Source organism: Carassius carassius, unplaced genomic scaffold (genome assembly GCF_963082965.1).
Source record: "Carassius carassius unplaced genomic scaffold, fCarCar2.1 SCAFFOLD_60, whole genome shotgun sequence".
In the NCBI taxonomy this organism is placed as follows: Eukaryota; Metazoa; Chordata; class Actinopteri; order Cypriniformes; family Cyprinidae; genus Carassius; species Carassius carassius.
In genome coordinates, this window is record NW_026775084.1 from 7,501 (window position 1) to 22,791 (window position 15,291).

At 40.8% G+C, this 15,291-nt stretch overlaps 33 non-coding genes and 2 pseudogenes across 33 annotated transcripts; all 35 read right to left on the reverse strand.

The window, feature by feature from the left end:
• Positions 1–247: 247 nt before the first annotated feature.
• Positions 248–366, reverse strand: LOC132135354 (5S ribosomal RNA). Its single transcript, XR_009430302.1, has one exon. It is a non-coding gene; the product is annotated as a 5S ribosomal RNA (ribosomal RNA).
• Positions 367–450: 84 nt separating this feature from the next.
• On the reverse strand, positions 451–569 carry LOC132135572 (5S ribosomal RNA). Its single transcript, XR_009430509.1, has one exon. It is a non-coding gene; the product is annotated as a 5S ribosomal RNA (ribosomal RNA).
• Positions 570–653: 84 nt separating this feature from the next.
• Positions 654–772, reverse strand: LOC132135881 (5S ribosomal RNA). The gene has a single exon (XR_009430799.1). It is a non-coding gene; the product is annotated as a 5S ribosomal RNA (ribosomal RNA).
• Positions 773–1,148: 376 nt separating this feature from the next.
• LOC132136176 (5S ribosomal RNA) lies at positions 1,149–1,267 on the reverse strand. Its single transcript, XR_009431076.1, has one exon. It is a non-coding gene; the product is annotated as a 5S ribosomal RNA (ribosomal RNA).
• A 1,283-nt stretch (positions 1,268–2,550) lies between these two features.
• Positions 2,551–2,669, reverse strand: LOC132135273 (5S ribosomal RNA). Its single transcript, XR_009430225.1, has one exon. It is a non-coding gene; the product is annotated as a 5S ribosomal RNA (ribosomal RNA).
• Positions 2,670–2,753: 84 nt separating this feature from the next.
• Positions 2,754–2,872, reverse strand: LOC132136455 (5S ribosomal RNA). Its single transcript, XR_009431319.1, has one exon. It is a non-coding gene; the product is annotated as a 5S ribosomal RNA (ribosomal RNA).
• An 84-nt stretch (positions 2,873–2,956) lies between these two features.
• LOC132136283 (5S ribosomal RNA) lies at positions 2,957–3,075 on the reverse strand (annotated as a pseudogene).
• Positions 3,076–3,772: 697 nt separating this feature from the next.
• On the reverse strand, positions 3,773–3,891 carry LOC132135414 (5S ribosomal RNA). The gene has a single exon (XR_009430359.1). It is a non-coding gene; the product is annotated as a 5S ribosomal RNA (ribosomal RNA).
• Positions 3,892–4,499: 608 nt separating this feature from the next.
• Positions 4,500–4,618, reverse strand: LOC132135261 (5S ribosomal RNA). Its single transcript, XR_009430213.1, has one exon. It is a non-coding gene; the product is annotated as a 5S ribosomal RNA (ribosomal RNA).
• An 84-nt stretch (positions 4,619–4,702) lies between these two features.
• LOC132135573 (5S ribosomal RNA) lies at positions 4,703–4,821 on the reverse strand. Its single transcript, XR_009430510.1, has one exon. It is a non-coding gene; the product is annotated as a 5S ribosomal RNA (ribosomal RNA).
• Positions 4,822–4,905: 84 nt separating this feature from the next.
• Positions 4,906–5,024, reverse strand: LOC132135882 (5S ribosomal RNA). The gene has a single exon (XR_009430800.1). It is a non-coding gene; the product is annotated as a 5S ribosomal RNA (ribosomal RNA).
• A 592-nt stretch (positions 5,025–5,616) lies between these two features.
• LOC132135355 (5S ribosomal RNA) lies at positions 5,617–5,735 on the reverse strand. Its single transcript, XR_009430303.1, has one exon. It is a non-coding gene; the product is annotated as a 5S ribosomal RNA (ribosomal RNA).
• Positions 5,736–5,819: 84 nt separating this feature from the next.
• On the reverse strand, positions 5,820–5,938 carry LOC132135574 (5S ribosomal RNA). Its single transcript, XR_009430511.1, has one exon. It is a non-coding gene; the product is annotated as a 5S ribosomal RNA (ribosomal RNA).
• Positions 5,939–6,022: 84 nt separating this feature from the next.
• Positions 6,023–6,141, reverse strand: LOC132135884 (5S ribosomal RNA). Its single transcript, XR_009430801.1, has one exon. It is a non-coding gene; the product is annotated as a 5S ribosomal RNA (ribosomal RNA).
• Positions 6,142–6,727: 586 nt separating this feature from the next.
• LOC132135855 (5S ribosomal RNA) lies at positions 6,728–6,846 on the reverse strand. Its single transcript, XR_009430774.1, has one exon. It is a non-coding gene; the product is annotated as a 5S ribosomal RNA (ribosomal RNA).
• Positions 6,847–6,930: 84 nt separating this feature from the next.
• LOC132136467 (5S ribosomal RNA) lies at positions 6,931–7,049 on the reverse strand. Its single transcript, XR_009431331.1, has one exon. It is a non-coding gene; the product is annotated as a 5S ribosomal RNA (ribosomal RNA).
• An 84-nt stretch (positions 7,050–7,133) lies between these two features.
• Positions 7,134–7,252, reverse strand: LOC132136478 (5S ribosomal RNA). Its single transcript, XR_009431342.1, has one exon. It is a non-coding gene; the product is annotated as a 5S ribosomal RNA (ribosomal RNA).
• Positions 7,253–7,835: 583 nt separating this feature from the next.
• LOC132136490 (5S ribosomal RNA) lies at positions 7,836–7,954 on the reverse strand. Its single transcript, XR_009431353.1, has one exon. It is a non-coding gene; the product is annotated as a 5S ribosomal RNA (ribosomal RNA).
• Positions 7,955–8,038: 84 nt separating this feature from the next.
• Positions 8,039–8,157, reverse strand: LOC132136502 (5S ribosomal RNA). Its single transcript, XR_009431364.1, has one exon. It is a non-coding gene; the product is annotated as a 5S ribosomal RNA (ribosomal RNA).
• An 84-nt stretch (positions 8,158–8,241) lies between these two features.
• Positions 8,242–8,360, reverse strand: LOC132136168 (5S ribosomal RNA). Its single transcript, XR_009431068.1, has one exon. It is a non-coding gene; the product is annotated as a 5S ribosomal RNA (ribosomal RNA).
• Positions 8,361–9,643: 1,283 nt separating this feature from the next.
• On the reverse strand, positions 9,644–9,762 carry LOC132136515 (5S ribosomal RNA). The gene has a single exon (XR_009431376.1). It is a non-coding gene; the product is annotated as a 5S ribosomal RNA (ribosomal RNA).
• Positions 9,763–9,846: 84 nt separating this feature from the next.
• LOC132136527 (5S ribosomal RNA) lies at positions 9,847–9,965 on the reverse strand. The gene has a single exon (XR_009431387.1). It is a non-coding gene; the product is annotated as a 5S ribosomal RNA (ribosomal RNA).
• Positions 9,966–10,049: 84 nt separating this feature from the next.
• Positions 10,050–10,168, reverse strand: LOC132136284 (5S ribosomal RNA; annotated as a pseudogene).
• Positions 10,169–10,866: 698 nt separating this feature from the next.
• LOC132135415 (5S ribosomal RNA) lies at positions 10,867–10,985 on the reverse strand. The gene has a single exon (XR_009430360.1). It is a non-coding gene; the product is annotated as a 5S ribosomal RNA (ribosomal RNA).
• Positions 10,986–11,593: 608 nt separating this feature from the next.
• Positions 11,594–11,712, reverse strand: LOC132135262 (5S ribosomal RNA). The gene has a single exon (XR_009430214.1). It is a non-coding gene; the product is annotated as a 5S ribosomal RNA (ribosomal RNA).
• Positions 11,713–11,796: 84 nt separating this feature from the next.
• LOC132135575 (5S ribosomal RNA) lies at positions 11,797–11,915 on the reverse strand. Its single transcript, XR_009430512.1, has one exon. It is a non-coding gene; the product is annotated as a 5S ribosomal RNA (ribosomal RNA).
• Positions 11,916–11,999: 84 nt separating this feature from the next.
• Positions 12,000–12,118, reverse strand: LOC132135885 (5S ribosomal RNA). The gene has a single exon (XR_009430802.1). It is a non-coding gene; the product is annotated as a 5S ribosomal RNA (ribosomal RNA).
• Positions 12,119–12,710: 592 nt separating this feature from the next.
• LOC132135356 (5S ribosomal RNA) lies at positions 12,711–12,829 on the reverse strand. The gene has a single exon (XR_009430304.1). It is a non-coding gene; the product is annotated as a 5S ribosomal RNA (ribosomal RNA).
• Positions 12,830–12,913: 84 nt separating this feature from the next.
• Positions 12,914–13,032, reverse strand: LOC132135576 (5S ribosomal RNA). Its single transcript, XR_009430513.1, has one exon. It is a non-coding gene; the product is annotated as a 5S ribosomal RNA (ribosomal RNA).
• Positions 13,033–13,116: 84 nt separating this feature from the next.
• Positions 13,117–13,235, reverse strand: LOC132135886 (5S ribosomal RNA). Its single transcript, XR_009430803.1, has one exon. It is a non-coding gene; the product is annotated as a 5S ribosomal RNA (ribosomal RNA).
• Positions 13,236–13,837: 602 nt separating this feature from the next.
• Positions 13,838–13,956, reverse strand: LOC132135856 (5S ribosomal RNA). The gene has a single exon (XR_009430775.1). It is a non-coding gene; the product is annotated as a 5S ribosomal RNA (ribosomal RNA).
• Positions 13,957–14,040: 84 nt separating this feature from the next.
• Positions 14,041–14,159, reverse strand: LOC132136538 (5S ribosomal RNA). Its single transcript, XR_009431398.1, has one exon. It is a non-coding gene; the product is annotated as a 5S ribosomal RNA (ribosomal RNA).
• An 84-nt stretch (positions 14,160–14,243) lies between these two features.
• Positions 14,244–14,362, reverse strand: LOC132136550 (5S ribosomal RNA). Its single transcript, XR_009431409.1, has one exon. It is a non-coding gene; the product is annotated as a 5S ribosomal RNA (ribosomal RNA).
• A 583-nt stretch (positions 14,363–14,945) lies between these two features.
• Positions 14,946–15,064, reverse strand: LOC132136562 (5S ribosomal RNA). Its single transcript, XR_009431420.1, has one exon. It is a non-coding gene; the product is annotated as a 5S ribosomal RNA (ribosomal RNA).
• Positions 15,065–15,148: 84 nt separating this feature from the next.
• On the reverse strand, positions 15,149–15,267 carry LOC132136573 (5S ribosomal RNA). Its single transcript, XR_009431431.1, has one exon. It is a non-coding gene; the product is annotated as a 5S ribosomal RNA (ribosomal RNA).
• Positions 15,268–15,291: the final 24 nt, after the last annotated feature.

The following is a 15,291-nucleotide window of genomic DNA, read 5'->3' on the forward strand; positions in this document are numbered from 1 at the left end:
TTGTTTTTTTTTCAAGATTATTAGACAATTAGTGAAAAGTTCCAAAAGTACTAACCAGGCCCAAACCTGTTTCGGTTTTCTAAGACTGGGCATTGACTCTTTTTTTATTTTTATTTTTTTTATTTATGCAAAACTATTAGATAATTACTGAAAAATTCCAAAAGTACTAGGCTGCAAAGAGAGGGCTATTTAAAGATCAGCCACTATAACCGCCAGTGCATTATATAAGTAGAGAAGGAAACCTAAAAGCTTACAGCACCTGGTATTCCCAGGCGGTCTCCCATCCAAGTACTAACCAGGCCCAAACCTGCTTATCTTCCGAGATCAGACGAGATCGGGCATAGCCAGGCTGGTATGGCCGTAAACGAAGGAGGCTGCAAAGAGAGGGCTATTTAAAGATCAGCCACTATAACCGCCAGTGCATTATATAAGTAGAGAAGGAAACCTAAAATCTTACAGCACCTGGTATTCCCAGGCGGTCTCCCATCCAAGTACTAACCAGGCCCAAACCTGCTTAGCTTCCGAGATCAGACGAGATCGGGCATAGCCAGGCTGGTATGGCCGTAAGCGAAGTAGGCTGCAAAGAGAGGGCTATTTAAAGATCAGCCACTATAACCGCCAGTGCATTATATAAGTAGAGAAGGAAACCTAAAAGCTTACAGCACCTGGTATTCCCAGGCGGTCTCCCATCCAAGTACTAACCAGGGCCAAACCTGCTTAGCTTCCGAGATCAGACGAGATCGGGCATAGCCAGGCTGGTATGGCCGTAAGCGAAGGAGGCTGCAAAGAGAGGGCTATTTAAAGATCAGCCACTATAATCGGTATTTCCAGGCAGTCTCCCATCCAAGTACTAACTGGGTGCAAACCTGCTTAGATTCTGAGATTGGGCATTGACTCTTTATTTATTTAATTTTTTTTTTTTGCAAATTTATTACATAATTACTGACAATTTCCAAAAGTACTAACCTGGCCCAAACCTGTTTCGGTTTTCTAAGACTGGGCATTGACTCTTTTTTTTTTTTATTTATGCAAAACTCTTAGATAATTACTGAAAAATTCCAAAAGTACTGGGCTGCAAAGAGAGGGCTATTTAAAGATCAGCCACTATAACCGCCAGTGCATTATATAAGTAGAGAAGGAAACCTAAAAGCTTACAGCACCTGGTATTCCCAGGCGGTCTCCCATCCAAGTACTAACCAGGGCCAAACCTGCTTATCTTCCGAGATCAGACGAGATCGGGCATAGCCAGGCTGGTATGGCCCTAAGCGAAGGAGGCTGCAAAGAGAGGGCTATTTAAAGATCAGCCACTATAATCGGTATTTCCAGGCAGTCTTCCATCCAAGTACTAACTGGGCCCAAACCTGCTTAGATTCTGAGATTGGGCATTGACTCTTTATTTATTTAAATTTTTTTTTTTGCAAATGTATTACATAATTACTGAAAATTTCCAAAAGTACTAACCTGGCCCAAACCTGTTTCGGTTTTCTAAGACTGGGCATTGACTCTTTTTTTTTTTTTTTTTTTGCAAGATTATTAGACAATTAGTGAAAAGTTCCAAAAGTACTAACCAGGCCCAAACCTGTATCGGTTTTCTAAGACTGGGCATTGACTCTTTTTTTTTTTTGCAAGATTATTAGATAATTAGTGAAAAGTTCCAAAAGTACTAACCAGGCCCAAACCTGTATCGGTTTTCTAAGACTGGGCATTGACTCTTTTTTTTTTTTGCAAGATTATTAGACAATTAGTGAAAAGTTCCAAAAGTACTAACCAGGCCCAAACCTGTTATGGTTTTCTAAAACTGGGCATTGACTCTTTTTTTTTTTGCAAGATTATTAGACAATTAGTGAAAAGTTCCAAAAGTACTAACCAGGCCCAAACCTGCTTGGGTTTTCTAAGACTGGGCATTGACTCTTTTTTTTTTTTTTATTTATGTAAAACTATTAGATAATAACTGAAAAATTCCAAAAGTACTAGGCTGCAAAGAGAGGGCTATATAAAGATCAGCCACTATAATCGGTATTTCCAGGCAGTCTCCCATCCAAGTACTAACTGGGTGCAAACCTGCTTAGATTCTGAGATTGGGCATTGACTCTTTATTTATTTAATTTTTTTTTTTTGCAAATTTATTACATAATTACTGACAATTTCCAAAAGTACTAACCTGGCCCAAACCTGTTTCGGTTTTCTAAGACTGGGCACTGACTCTTTTTTTTTTTTTTTTTTGCAAGATTATTAGACAATTAGTGAAAAGTTCCAAAAGTACTAACCAGGTCCAAACCTGTTTCGGTTTTCTAAGACTGGGCATTGACTCTTTTTTTTTTTGCAAGATTATTAGACAATTAGTGAAAAGTTCCAAAAGTACTAACCAGGCCCAAACCTGCTTGGGTTTTCTAAGACTGGGCATTGACTATTTTTTTTTTTTTTATTTATGTAAAACTATTAGATAATAACTGAAAAATTCCAAAAGTACTAGGCTGCAAAGAGAGGGCTATTTAAAGATCAGCCACTATAACCGCCAGTGCATTATATAAGTAGAGAAGGAAACCTAAAAGCTTACAGCACCTGGTATTCCCAGGCGGTCTCCCATCCAAGTACTAACCAGGCCCAAACCTGCTTAGCTTCCGAGATCAGACGAGATCGGGCATAGCCAGGCTGGTATGGCCATAAGCGAAGGAGGCTGCAAAGAGAGGGCTATTTAAAGATCAGCCACTATAACCGCCAGTGCATTATATAAGTAGAGAAGGAAACCTAAAAGCTTACAGCACCTGGTATTCCCAGGCGGTCTCCCATCCAAGTACTAACCAGGCCCAAACCTGCTTAGCTTCCGAGATCAGACGAGATCGGGCATAGCCAGGCTGGTATGGCCGTAAGCGAAGGAGGCTGCAAAGAGAGGGCTATTTAAAGATCAGCCACTATAACTGCCAGTGCATTATATAAGTAGAGAAGGAAACCTAAAAGCATACAGCACCTGGTATTCCTAGGCGGTCTCCCATCCAAGTACTAAGCAGGGCCAAACCTGCTTAGCTTCCGAGATCAGACGAGATCGGGCATAGCCAGGCTGGTATGGCCCTAAGCGAAGGAGGCTGCAAAGAGAGGGCTATTTAAAGATCAGCCACTATAATCGGTATTTCCAGGCAGTCTTCCATCCAAGTACTAACTGGGCCCAAACCTGCTTAGATTCTGAGATTGGGCATTGACTCTTTATTTATTTAAATTTTTTTTTTTGCAAATGTATTACATAATTACTGAAAATTTCCAAAAGTACTAACCTGGCCCAAACCTGTTTCGGTTTTCTAAGACTGGGCATTGACTCTTTTTTTTTTTTTTTTTTTGCAAGATTATTAGACAATTAGTGAAAAGTTCCAAAAGTACTAACCAGGCCCAAACCTGTATCGGTTTTCTAAGACTGGGCATTGACTCTTTTTTTTTTTTGCAAGATTATTAGATAATTAGTGAAAAGTTCCAAAAGTACTAACCAGGCCCAAACCTGTATCGGTTTTCTAAGACTGGGCATTGACTCTTTTTTTTTTTTGCAAGATTATTAGACAATTAGTGAAAAGTTCCAAAAGTACTAACCAGGCCCAAACCTGTTTCGGTTTTCTAAAACTGGGCATTGACTCTTTTTTTTTTTTTTTTTTTTTTTTTATTTATGTAAAACTATTAGATAATTACTGAAAAAATTCCAAAAGTAGTAGGCTGCAAAGAGAGGGCTATTTAAAGATCAGCCACTATAACCGCCAGTGCATTATATAAGTAGAGAAGGAAACCTAAAAGCTTACAGCACCTGGTATTCCCAGGTGGTCTCCCATCCAAGTACTAACCAGGCCCAAACCTGCTTAGCTTCCGAGATCAGACGAGATCGGGCATAGCCAGGCTGGTATGGCAGTAAGCGAAGGAGGCTGCAAAGAGAGGGCTATTTAAAGATCAGCCACTATAATCGGTATTTCCAGGCAGTCTCCCATCCAAGTACTAACTGGGCCCAAACCTGCTTAGATTCTGAGATTGGGCATTGACTCTTTATTTATTTAATTAATTTTACTTTTTGCAAATTTATTACATAATTACTGAAAATTTCCAAAAGTACTAACCTGGCCCAAACCTGTTTCGGTTTTCTAAGACTGGGCATTGACTCTTTTTTTTTTTTGTTTTTTTTTTTGCAAGATTATTAGACAATTAGTGAAAAGTTCCAAAAGTACTAACCAGGCCCAAACCTGTTTCGGTTTTCTAAGACTGGGCATTGACTCTTTGTTTTTTTTGTTTTTTTTTCAAGATTATTAGACAATTAGTGAAAAGTTCCAAAAGTACTAACCAGGCCCAAACCTGTTTCGGTTTTCTAAGACTGGGCATTGACTCTTTTTTTTTTTTTTTTTTTTATTTATGCAAAACTATTAGATAATTACTGAAAAATTCCAAAAGTACTAGGCTGCAAAGAGAGGGCTATTTAAAGATCAGCCACTATAACCGCCAGTGCATTATATAAGTAGAGAAGGAAACCTAAAAGCTTACAGCACCTGGTATTCCCAGGCGGTCTCCCATCCAAGTACTAACCAGGCCCAAACCTGCTTATCTTCCGAGATCAGATGAGATCGGGCATAGCCAGGCTGGTATGGCCGTAAACGAAGGAGGCTGCAAAGAGAGGGCTATTTAAAGATCAGCCACTATAACCGCCAGTGCATTATATAAGTAGAGAAGGAAACCTAAAATCTTACAGCACCTGGTATTCCCAGGCGGTCTCCCATCCAAGTACTAACCAGGCCCAAACCTGCTTAGCTTCCGAGATCAGACGAGATCGGGCATAGCCAGGCTGGTATGGCCGTAAGCGAAGTAGGCTGCAAAGAGAGGGCTATTTAAAGATCAGCCACTATAACCGCCAGTGCATTATATAAGTAGAGAAGGAAACCTAAAAGCTTACAGCACCTGGTATTCCCAGGCGGTCTCCCATCCAAGTACTAACCAGGGCCAAACCTGCTTAGCTTCCGAGATCAGACGAGATCGGGCATAGCCAGGCTGGTATGGCCGTAAGCGAAGGAGGCTGCAAAGAGAGGGCTATTTAAAGATCAGCCACTATAATCGGTATTTCCAGGCAGTCTCCCATCCAAGTACTAACTGGGCCCAAACCTGCTTAGATTCTGAGATTGGGCATTGACTCTTTATTTATTTAAATTTTTTTTTTGCAAATTTATTACATAATTACTGAAAATTTCCAAAAGTACTAACCTGGCCCAAACCTGTTTCGGTTTTCTAAGACTGGGCATTGACTCTTTTTTTTTTTTTTTTTTTGCAAGATTATTAGACAATTAGTGAAAAGTTCCAAAAGTACTAACCAGGCCCAAACCTGTTTCGGTTTTCTAAGACTGGGCATTGACTCTTTGTTTTTTTTTCAAGATTATTAGACAATTAGTGAAAAGTTCCAAAAGTACTAACCAGGCCCAAACCTGTTTCGGTTTTCTAAGACTGGGCATTGACTCTTTTTTTATTTTTATTTTTTTTATTTATGCAAAACTATTAGATAATTACTGAAAAATTCCAAAAGTACTAGGCTGCAAAGAGAGGGCTATTTAAAGATCAGCCACTATAACCGCCAGTGCATTATATAAGTAGAGAAGGAAACCTAAAAGCTTACAGCACCTGGTATTCCCAGGCGGTCTCCCATCCAAGTACTAACCAGGCCCAAACCTGCTTATCTTCCGAGATCAGACGAGATCGGGCATAGCCAGGCTGGTATGGCCGTAAACGAAGGAGGCTGCAAAGAGAGGGCTATTTAAAGATCAGCCACTATAACCGCCAGTGCATTATATAAGTAGAGAAGGAAACCTAAAATCTTACAGCACCTGGTATTCCCAGGCGGTCTCCCATCCAAGTACTAACCAGGCCCAAACCTGCTTAGCTTCCGAGATCAGACGAGATCGGGCATAGCCAGGCTGGTATGGCCGTAAGCGAAGTAGGCTGCAAAGAGAGGGCTATTTAAAGATCAGCCACTATAACCGCCAGTGCATTATATAAGTAGAGAAGGAAACCTAAAAGCTTACAGCACCTGGTATTCCCAGGCGGTCTCCCATCCAAGTACTAACCAGGGCCAAACCTGCTTAGCTTCCGAGATCAGACGAGATCGGGCATAGCCAGGCTGGTATGGCCGTAAGCGAAGGAGGCTGCAAAGAGAGGGCTATTTAAAGATCAGCCACTATAATCGGTATTTCCAGGCAGTCTCCCATCCAAGTACTAACTGGGCCCAAACCTGCTTAGATTCTGAGATTGGGCATTGACTCTTTATTTATTTAAATTTTTTTTTTGCAAATTTATTACATAATTACTGAAAACTTCCAAAAGTACTAACCTGGCCCAAACCTGTTTCGGTTTTCTAAGACTGGGCATTGACTCTTTTTTTTTTTTTTTTTTTGCAAGATTATTAGACAATTAGTGAAAAGTTCCAAAAGTACTAACCAGGCCCAAACCTGTATCGGTTTTCTAAGACTGGGCATTGACTCTTTTTTTTTTTTTTTTGCAAGATTATTAGACAATTAGTGAAAAGTTCCAAAAGTACTAACCAGGCCCAAACCTGTTTCGGTTTTCTAAGACTGGGCATTGACTCTTTTTTTTTTTTATTTATGCAAAACTATTAGATAATTACTGAAAAATTCCAAAAGTACTAGGCTGCAAAGAGAGGGCTATTTAAAGATCAGCGACTATAACCGCCAGTTCATTATATTAGTAGAGAAGGAAACCTAAAAGCTTACAGCACCTGGTATTCCCAGGCGGTCTCCCATCCAAGTACTAACCAGGCACAAACCTGCTTAGCTTCCGAGATCAGATGAGATCGGGCATAGCCAGGCTGGTATGGCCGTAAGCGAAGGAGGCTGCAAAGAGAGGGCTATTTAAAGATCAGCCACTATAACCGCCAGTGCATTATATAAGTAGAGAAGGAAACCTAAAAGCTTACAGCACCTGGTATTCCCAGGCGGTCTCCCATCCAAGTACTAACCAGGCCCAAACCTGCTTAGCTTCCGAGATCAGACGAGATCGGGCATAGCCAGGCTGGTATGGCCGTAAGCGAAGGAGGTTGCAAAGAGAGGGCTATTTAAAGATCAGCCACTATAAACGCCAGTGCATTATATAAGTAGAGAAGGAAACCTAAAAGCTTACAGCACCTGGTATTCCCAGGCGGTCTCCCATCCAAGTACTAACCAGGCCCAAACCTGCTTAGCTTCCGAGATCAGACGAGATCGGGCATAGCCAGGCTGGTATGGCCGTAAGCGAAGGAGGCTGCAAAGAGAGGGCTATTTAAAGATCAGCCACTATAATCGGTATTTCCAGGCAGTCTCCCATCCAAGTACTAACTGGGTGCAAACCTGCTTAGATTCTGAGATTGGGCATTGACTCTTTATTTATTTAATTTTTTTTTTTTGCAAATTTATTACATAATTACTGACAATTTCCAAAAGTACTAACCTGGCCCAAACCTGTTTCGGTTTTCTAAGACTGGGCACTGACTCTTTTTTTTTTTTTTTTTTGCAAGATTATTAGACAATTAGTGAAAAGTTCCAAAAGTACTAACCAGGTCCAAACCTGTTTCGGTTTTCTAAGACTGGGCATTGACTCTTTTTTTTTTTGCAAGATTATTAGACAATTAGTGAAAAGTTCCAAAAGTACTAACCAGGCCCAAACCTGCTTGGGTTTTCTAAGACTGGGCATTGACTCTTTTTTTTTTTTTTATTTATGTAAAACTATTAGATAATAACTGAAAAATTCCAAAAGTACTAGGCTGCAAAGAGAGGGCTATTTAAAGATCAGCCACTATAACCGCCAGTGCATTATATAAGTAGAGAAGGAAACCTAAAAGCTTACAGCACCTGGTATTCCCAGGCGGTCTCCCATCCAAGTACTAACCAGGCCCAAACCTGCTTAGCTTCCGAGATCAGACGAGATCGGGCATAGCCAGGCTGGTATGGCCGTAAGCGAAGGAGGCTGCAAAGAGAGGGCTATTTAAAGATCAGCCACTATAACCGCCAGTGCATTATATAAGTAGAGAAGGAAACCTAAAAGCTTACAGCACCTGGTATTCCCAGGCGGTCTCCCATCCAAGTACTAACCAGGCCCAAACCTGCTTAGCTTCCGAGATCAGACGAGATCGGGCATAGCCAGGCTGGTATGGCCGTAAGCGAAGGAGGCTGCAAAGAGAGGGCTATTTAAAGATCAGCCACTATAACTGCCAGTGCATTATATAAGTAGAGAAGGAAACCTAAAAGCATACAGCACCTGGTATTCCTAGGCGGTCTCCCATCCAAGTACTAACCAGGCCCAAACCTGCTTAGCTTCCGAGATCAGACGAGATCGGGCATAGCCAGGCTGGTATGGCCCTAAGCGAAGGAGGCTGCAAAGAGAGGGCTATTTAAAGATCAGCCACTATAATCGGTATTTCCAGGCAGTCTTCCATCCAAGTACTAACTGGGCCCAAACCTGCTTAGATTCTGAGATTGGGCATTGACTCTTTATTTATTTAAATTTTTTTTTTTGCAAATGTATTACATAATTACTGAAAATTTCCAAAAGTACTAACCTGGCCCAAACCTGTTTCGGTTTTCTAAGACTGGCTATTGACTCTTTTTTTTTTTTTTTTTTTGCAAGATTATTAGACAATTAGTGAAAAGTTCCAAAAGTACTAACCAGGCCCAAACCTGTATCGGTTTTCTAAGACTGGGCATTGACTCTTTTTTTTTTTTGCAAGATTATTAGATAATTAGTGAAAAGTTCCAAAAGTACTAACCAGGCCCAAACCTGTATCGGTTTTCTAAGACTTTGCATTGACTCTTTTTTTTTTTTGCAAGATTATTAGACAATTAGTGAAAAGTTCCAAAAGTACTAATCAGGCCCAAACCTGTTATGGTTTTCTAAAACTGGGCATTGACTCTTTTTTTTTTTGCAAGATTATTAGACAATTAGTGAAAAGTTCCAAAAGTACTAACCAGGCCCAAACCTGCTTGGGTTTTCTAAGACTGGGCATTGACTCTTTTTTTTTTTTTTATTTATGTAAAACTATTAGATAATAACTGAAAAATTCCAAAAGTACTAGGCTGCAAAGAGAGGGCTATATTAAGATCAGCCACTATAATCGGTATTTCCAGGCAGTCTCCCATCCAAGTACTAACTGGGTGCAAACCTGCTTAGATTCTGAGATTGGGCATTGACTCTTTATTTATTTAATTTTTTTTTTTTGCAAATTTATTACATAATTACTGACAATTTCCAAAAGTACTAACCTGGCCCAAACCTGTTTCGGTTTTCTAAGACTGGGCACTGACTCTTTTTTTTTTTTTTTTTTGCAAGATTATTAGACAATTAGTGAAAAGTTCCAAAAGTACTAACCAGGTCCAAACCTGTTTCGGTTTTCTAAGACTGGGCATTGACTCTTTTTTTTTTTGCAAGATTATTAGACAATTAGTGAAAAGTTCCAAAAGTACTAACCAGGCCCAAACCTGCTTGGGTTTTCTAAGACTGGGCATTGACTCTTTTTTTTTTTTTTATTTATGTAAAACTATTAGATAATAACTGAAAAATTCCAAAAGTACTAGGCTGCAAAGAGAGGGCTATTTAAAGATCAGCCACTATAACCGCCAGTGCATTATATAAGTAGAGAAGGAAACCTAAAAGCTTACAGCACCTGGTATTCCCAGGCGGTCTCCCATCCAAGTACTAACCAGGCCCAAACCTGCTTAGCTTCCGAGATCAGACGAGATCGGGCATAGCCAGGCTGGTATGGCCGTAAGCGAAGGAGGCTGCAAAGAGAGGGCTATTTAAAGATCAGCCACTATAACCGCCAGTGCATTATATAAGTAGAGAAGGAAACCTAAAAGCTTACAGCACCTGGTATTCCCAGGCGGTCTCCCATCCAAGTACTAACCAGGCCCAAACCTGCTTAGCTTCCGAGATCAGACGAGATCGGGCATAGCCAGGCTGGTATGGCCGTAAGCGAAGGAGGCTGCAAAGAGAGGGCTATTTAAAGATCAGCCACTATAACTGCCAGTGCATTATATAAGTAGAGAAGGAAACCTAAAAGCATACAGCACCTGGTATTCCTAGGCGGTCTCCCATCCAAGTACTAAGCAGGGCCAAACCTGCTTAGCTTCCGAGATCAGACGAGATCGGGCATAGCCAGGCTGGTATGGCCCTAAGCGAAGGAGGCTGCAAAGAGAGGGCTATTTAAAGATCAGCCACTATAATCGGTATTTCCAGGCAGTCTTCCATCCAAGTACTAACTGGGCCCAAACCTGCTTAGATTCTGAGATTGGGCATTGACTCTTTATTTATTTAAATTTTTTTTTTTGCAAATGTATTACATAATTACTGAAAATTTCCAAAAGTACTAACCTGGCCCAAACCTGTTTCGGTTTTCTAAGACTGGGCATTGACTCTTTTTTTTTTTTTTTTTTTGCAAGATTATTAGACAATTAGTGAAAAGTTCCAAAAGTACTAACCAGGCCCAAACCTGTATCGGTTTTCTAAGACTGGGCATTGACTCTTTTTTTTTTTTGCAAGATTATTAGATAATTAGTGAAAAGTTCCAAAAGTACTAACCAGGCCCAAACCTGTATCGGTTTTCTAAGACTGGGCATTGACTCTTTTTTTTTTTTGCAAGATTATTAGACAATTAGTGAAAAGTTCCAAAAGTACTAACCAGGCCCAAACCTGTTTCGGTTTTCTAAAACTGGGCATTGACTTTTTTTTTTTTTTTTTTTTTTTTTTTTATTTATGTAAAACTATTAGATAATTACTGAAAAAATTCCAAAAGTAGTAGGCTGCAAAGAGAGGGCTATTTAAAGATCAGCCACTATAACCGCCAGTGCATTATATAAGTAGAGAAGGAAACCTAAAAGCTTACAGCACCTGGTATTCCCAGGTGGTCTCCCATCCAAGTACTAACCAGGCCCAAACCTGCTTAGCTTCCGAGATCAGACGAGATCGGGCATAGCCAGGCTGGTATGGCAGTAAGCGAAGGAGGCTGCAAAGAGAGGGCTATTTAAAGATCAGCCACTATAATCGGTATTTCCAGGCAGTCTCCCATCCAAGTACTAACTGGGCCCAAACCTGCTTAGATTCTGAGATTGGGCATTGACTCTTTATTTATTTAATTAATTTTACTTTTTGCAAATTTATTACATAATTACTGAAAATTTCCAAAAGTACTAACCTGGCCCAAACCTGTTTCGGTTTTCTAAGACTGGGCATTGACTCTTTTTTTTTTTTGTTTTTTTTTTTGCAAGATTATTAGACAATTAGTGAAAAGTTCCAAAAGTACTAACCAGGCCCAAACCTGTTTCGGTTTTCTAAGACTGGGCATTGACTCTTTGTTTTTTTTGTTTTTTTTTCAAGATTATTAGACAATTAGTGAAAAGTTCCAAAAGTACTAACCAGGCCCAAACCTGTTTCGGTTTTCTAAGACTGGGCATTGACTCTTTTTTTTTTTTTTTTTTTTATTTATGCAAAACTATTAGATAATTACTGAAAAATTCCAAAAGTACTAGGCTGCAAAGAGAGGGCTATTTAAAGATCAGCCACTATAACCGCCAGTGCATTATATAAGTAGAGAAGGAAACCTAAAAGCTTACAGCACCTGGTATTCCCAGGCGGTCTCCCATCCAAGTACTAACCAGGCCCAAACCTGCTTATCTTCCGAGATCAGATGAGATCGGGCATAGCCAGGCTGGTATGGCCGTAAACGAAGGAGGCTGCAAAGAGAGGGCTATTTAAAGATCAGCCACTATAACCGCCAGTGCATTATATAAGTAGAGAAGGAAACCTAAAATCTTACAGCACCTGGTATTCCCAGGCGGTCTCCCATCCAAGTACTAACCAGGCCCAAACCTGCTTAGCTTCCGAGATCAGACGAGATCGGGCATAGCCAGGCTGGTATGGCCGTAAGCGAAGTAGGCTGCAAAGAGAGGGCTATTTAAAGATCAGCCACTATAACCGCCAGTGCATTATATAAGTAGAGAAGGAAACCTAAAAGCTTACAGCACCTGGTATTCCCAGGCGGTCTCCCATCCAAGTACTAACCAGGGCCAAACCTGCTTAGCTTCCGAGATCAGACGAGATCGGGCATAGCCAGGCTGGTATGGCCGTAAGCGAAGGAGGCTGCAAAGAGAGGGCTATTTAAAGATCAGCCACTATAATCGGTATTTCCAGGCAGTCTCCCATCCAAGTACTAACTGGGCCCAAACCTGCTTAGATTCTGAGATTGGGCATTGACTCTTTATTTATTTAAATTTTTTTTTTGCAAATTTATTACATAATTACTGAAAATTTCCAAAAGTACTAACCTGGCCCAAACCTGTTTCGGTTTTCTAAGACTGGGCATTGACTCTTTTTTTTTTTTTTTTTTTGCAAGATTATTAGACAATTAGTGAAAAGTTCCAAAAGTACTAACCAGGCCCAAACCTGTTTCGGTTTTCTAAGACTGGGCATTGACTCTTTGTTTTTTTTTCAAGATTATTAGACAATTAGTGAAAAGTTCCAAAAGTACTAACCAGGCCCAAACCTGTTTCGGTTTTCTAAGACTGGGCATTGACTCTTTTTTTATTTTTATTTTTTTTATTTATGCAAAACTATTAGATAATTACTGAAAAATTCCAAAAGTACTAGGCTGCAAAGAGAGGGCTATTTAAAGATCAGCCACTATAACCGCCAGTGCATTATATAAGTAGAGAAGGAAACCTAAAAGCTTACAGCACCTGGTATTCCCAGGCGGTCTCCCATCCAAGTACTAACCAGGCCCAAACCTGCTTATCTTCCGAGATCAGACGAGATCGGGCATAGCCAGGCTGGTATGGCCGTAAACGAAGGAGGCTGCAAAGAGAGGGCTATTTAAAGATCAGCCACTATAACCGCCAGTGCATTATATAAGTAGAGAAGGAAACCTAAAATCTTACAGCACCTGGTATTCCCAGGCGGTCTCCCATCCAAGTACTAACCAGGCCCAAACCTGCTTAGCTTCCGAGATCAGACGAGATCGGGCATAGCCAGGCTGGTATGGCCGTAAGCGAAGTAGGCTGCAAAGAGAGGGCTATTTAAAGATCAGCCACTATAACCGCCAGTGCATTATATAAGTAGAGAAGGAAACCTAAAAGCTTACAGCACCTGGTATTCCCAGGCGGTCTCCCATCCAAGTACTAACCAGGGCCAAACCTGCTTAGCTTCCGAGATCAGACGAGATCGGGCATAGCCAGGCTGGTATGGCCGTAAGCGAAAGAGGCTGCAAAGAGAGGGCTATTTAAAGATCAGCCACTATAATCGGTATTTCCAGGCAGTCTCCCATCTAAGTACTAACTGGGCCCAAACCTGCTTAGATTCTGAGATTGGGCATTGACTCTTTATTTATTTAAATTTTTTTTTTGCAAATTTATTACATAATTACTGAAAATTTCCAAAAGTACTAACCTGGCCCAAACCTGTTTCGGTTTTCTAAGACTGGGCATTGACTCTTTTTTTTTTTTTTTTTTTTTGCAAGATTATTAGACAATTAGTGAAAAGTTCCAAAAGTACTAACCAGGCCCAAACCTGTTTCGGTTTTCTAAGACTGGGCATTGACTCTTTGTTTTTTTTGTTTTTTTTTCAAGATTATTAGACAATTAGTGAAAAGTTCCAAAAGTACTAACCAGGCCCAAACCTGTTTCGGTTTTCTAAGACTGGGCATTGACTCTTTTTTTTTTTTTTTTTTTTTATTTATGCAAAACTATTAGATAATTACTGAAAAATTCCAAAAGTACTAGGCTGCAAAGAGAGGGCTATTTAAAGATCAGCGACTATAACCGCCAGTTCATTATATTAGTAGAGAAGGAAACCTAAAAGCTTACAGCACCTGGTATTCCCAGGCGGTCTCCCATCCAAGTACTAACCAGGCACAAACCTGCTTAGCTTCCGAGATCAGATGAGATCGGGCATAGCCAGGCTGGTATGGCCGTAAGCGAAGGAGGCTGCAAAGAGAGGGCTATTTAAAGATCAGCCACTATAACCGCCAGTGCATTATATAAGTAGAGAAGGAAACCTAAAAGCTTACAGCACCTGGTATTCCCAGGCGGTCTCCCATCCAAGTACTAACCAGGCCCAAACCTGCTTAGCTTCCGAGATCAGACGAGATCGGGCATAGCCAGGCTGGTATGGCCGTAAGCGAAGGAGGTTGCAAAGAGAGGGCTATTTAAAGATCAGCCACTATAAACGCCAGTGCATTATATAAGTAGAGAAGGAAACCTAAAAGCTTACAGCACCTGGTATTCCCAGGCGGTCTCCCATCCAAGTACTAACCAGGCCCAAACCTGCTTAGCTTCCGAGATCAGACGAGATCGGGCATAGCCAGGCTGGTATGGCCGTAAGCGAAGGAGGCTGCAAAGAGAGGGCTATTTAAAGATCAGCCACTATAATCGGTATTTCCAGGCAGTCTCCCATCCAAGTACTAACTGGGTGCAAACCTGCTTAGATTCTGAGATTGGGCATTGACTCTTTATTTATTTAATTTTTTTTTTTTGCAAATTTATTACATAATTACTGACAATTTCCAAAAGTACTAACCTGGCCCAAACCTGTTTCGGTTTTCTAAGACTGGGCACTGACTCTTTTTTTTTTTTTTTTTTGCAAGATTATTAGACAATTAGTGAAAAGTTCCAAAAGTACTAACCAGGTCCAAACCTGTTTCGGTTTTCTAAGACTGGGCATTGACTCTTTTTTTTTTTGCAAGATTATTAGACAATTAGTGAAAAGTTCCAAAAGTACTAACCAGGCCCAAACCTGCTTGGGTTTTCTAAGACTGGGCATTGACTCTTTTTTTTTTTTTTATTTATGTAAAACTATTAGATAATAACTGAAAAATTCCAAAAGTACTAGGCTGCAAAGAGAGGGCTATTTAAAGATCAGCCACTATAACCGCCAGTGCATTATATAAGTAGAGAAGGAAACCTAAAAGCTTACAGCACCTGGTATTCCCAGGCGGTCTCCCATCCAAGTACTAACCAGGCCCAAACCTGCTTAGCTTCCGAGATCAGACGAGATCGGGCATAGCCAGGCTGGTATGGCCGTAAGCGAAGGAGGCTGCAAAGAGAGGGCTATTTAAAGATCAGCCACTATAACCGCCAGTGCATTATATAAGTAGAGAAGGAAACCTAAAAGCTTACAGCACCTGGTATTCCCAGGCGGTCTCCCATCCAAGTACTAACCAGGCCCAAACCTGCTTAGCTTCCGAGATCAGACGAGATCGGGCATAGCCAGGCTGGTATGGCCGTAAGCGAAGGAGGCTGCAAAGAGAGGGCT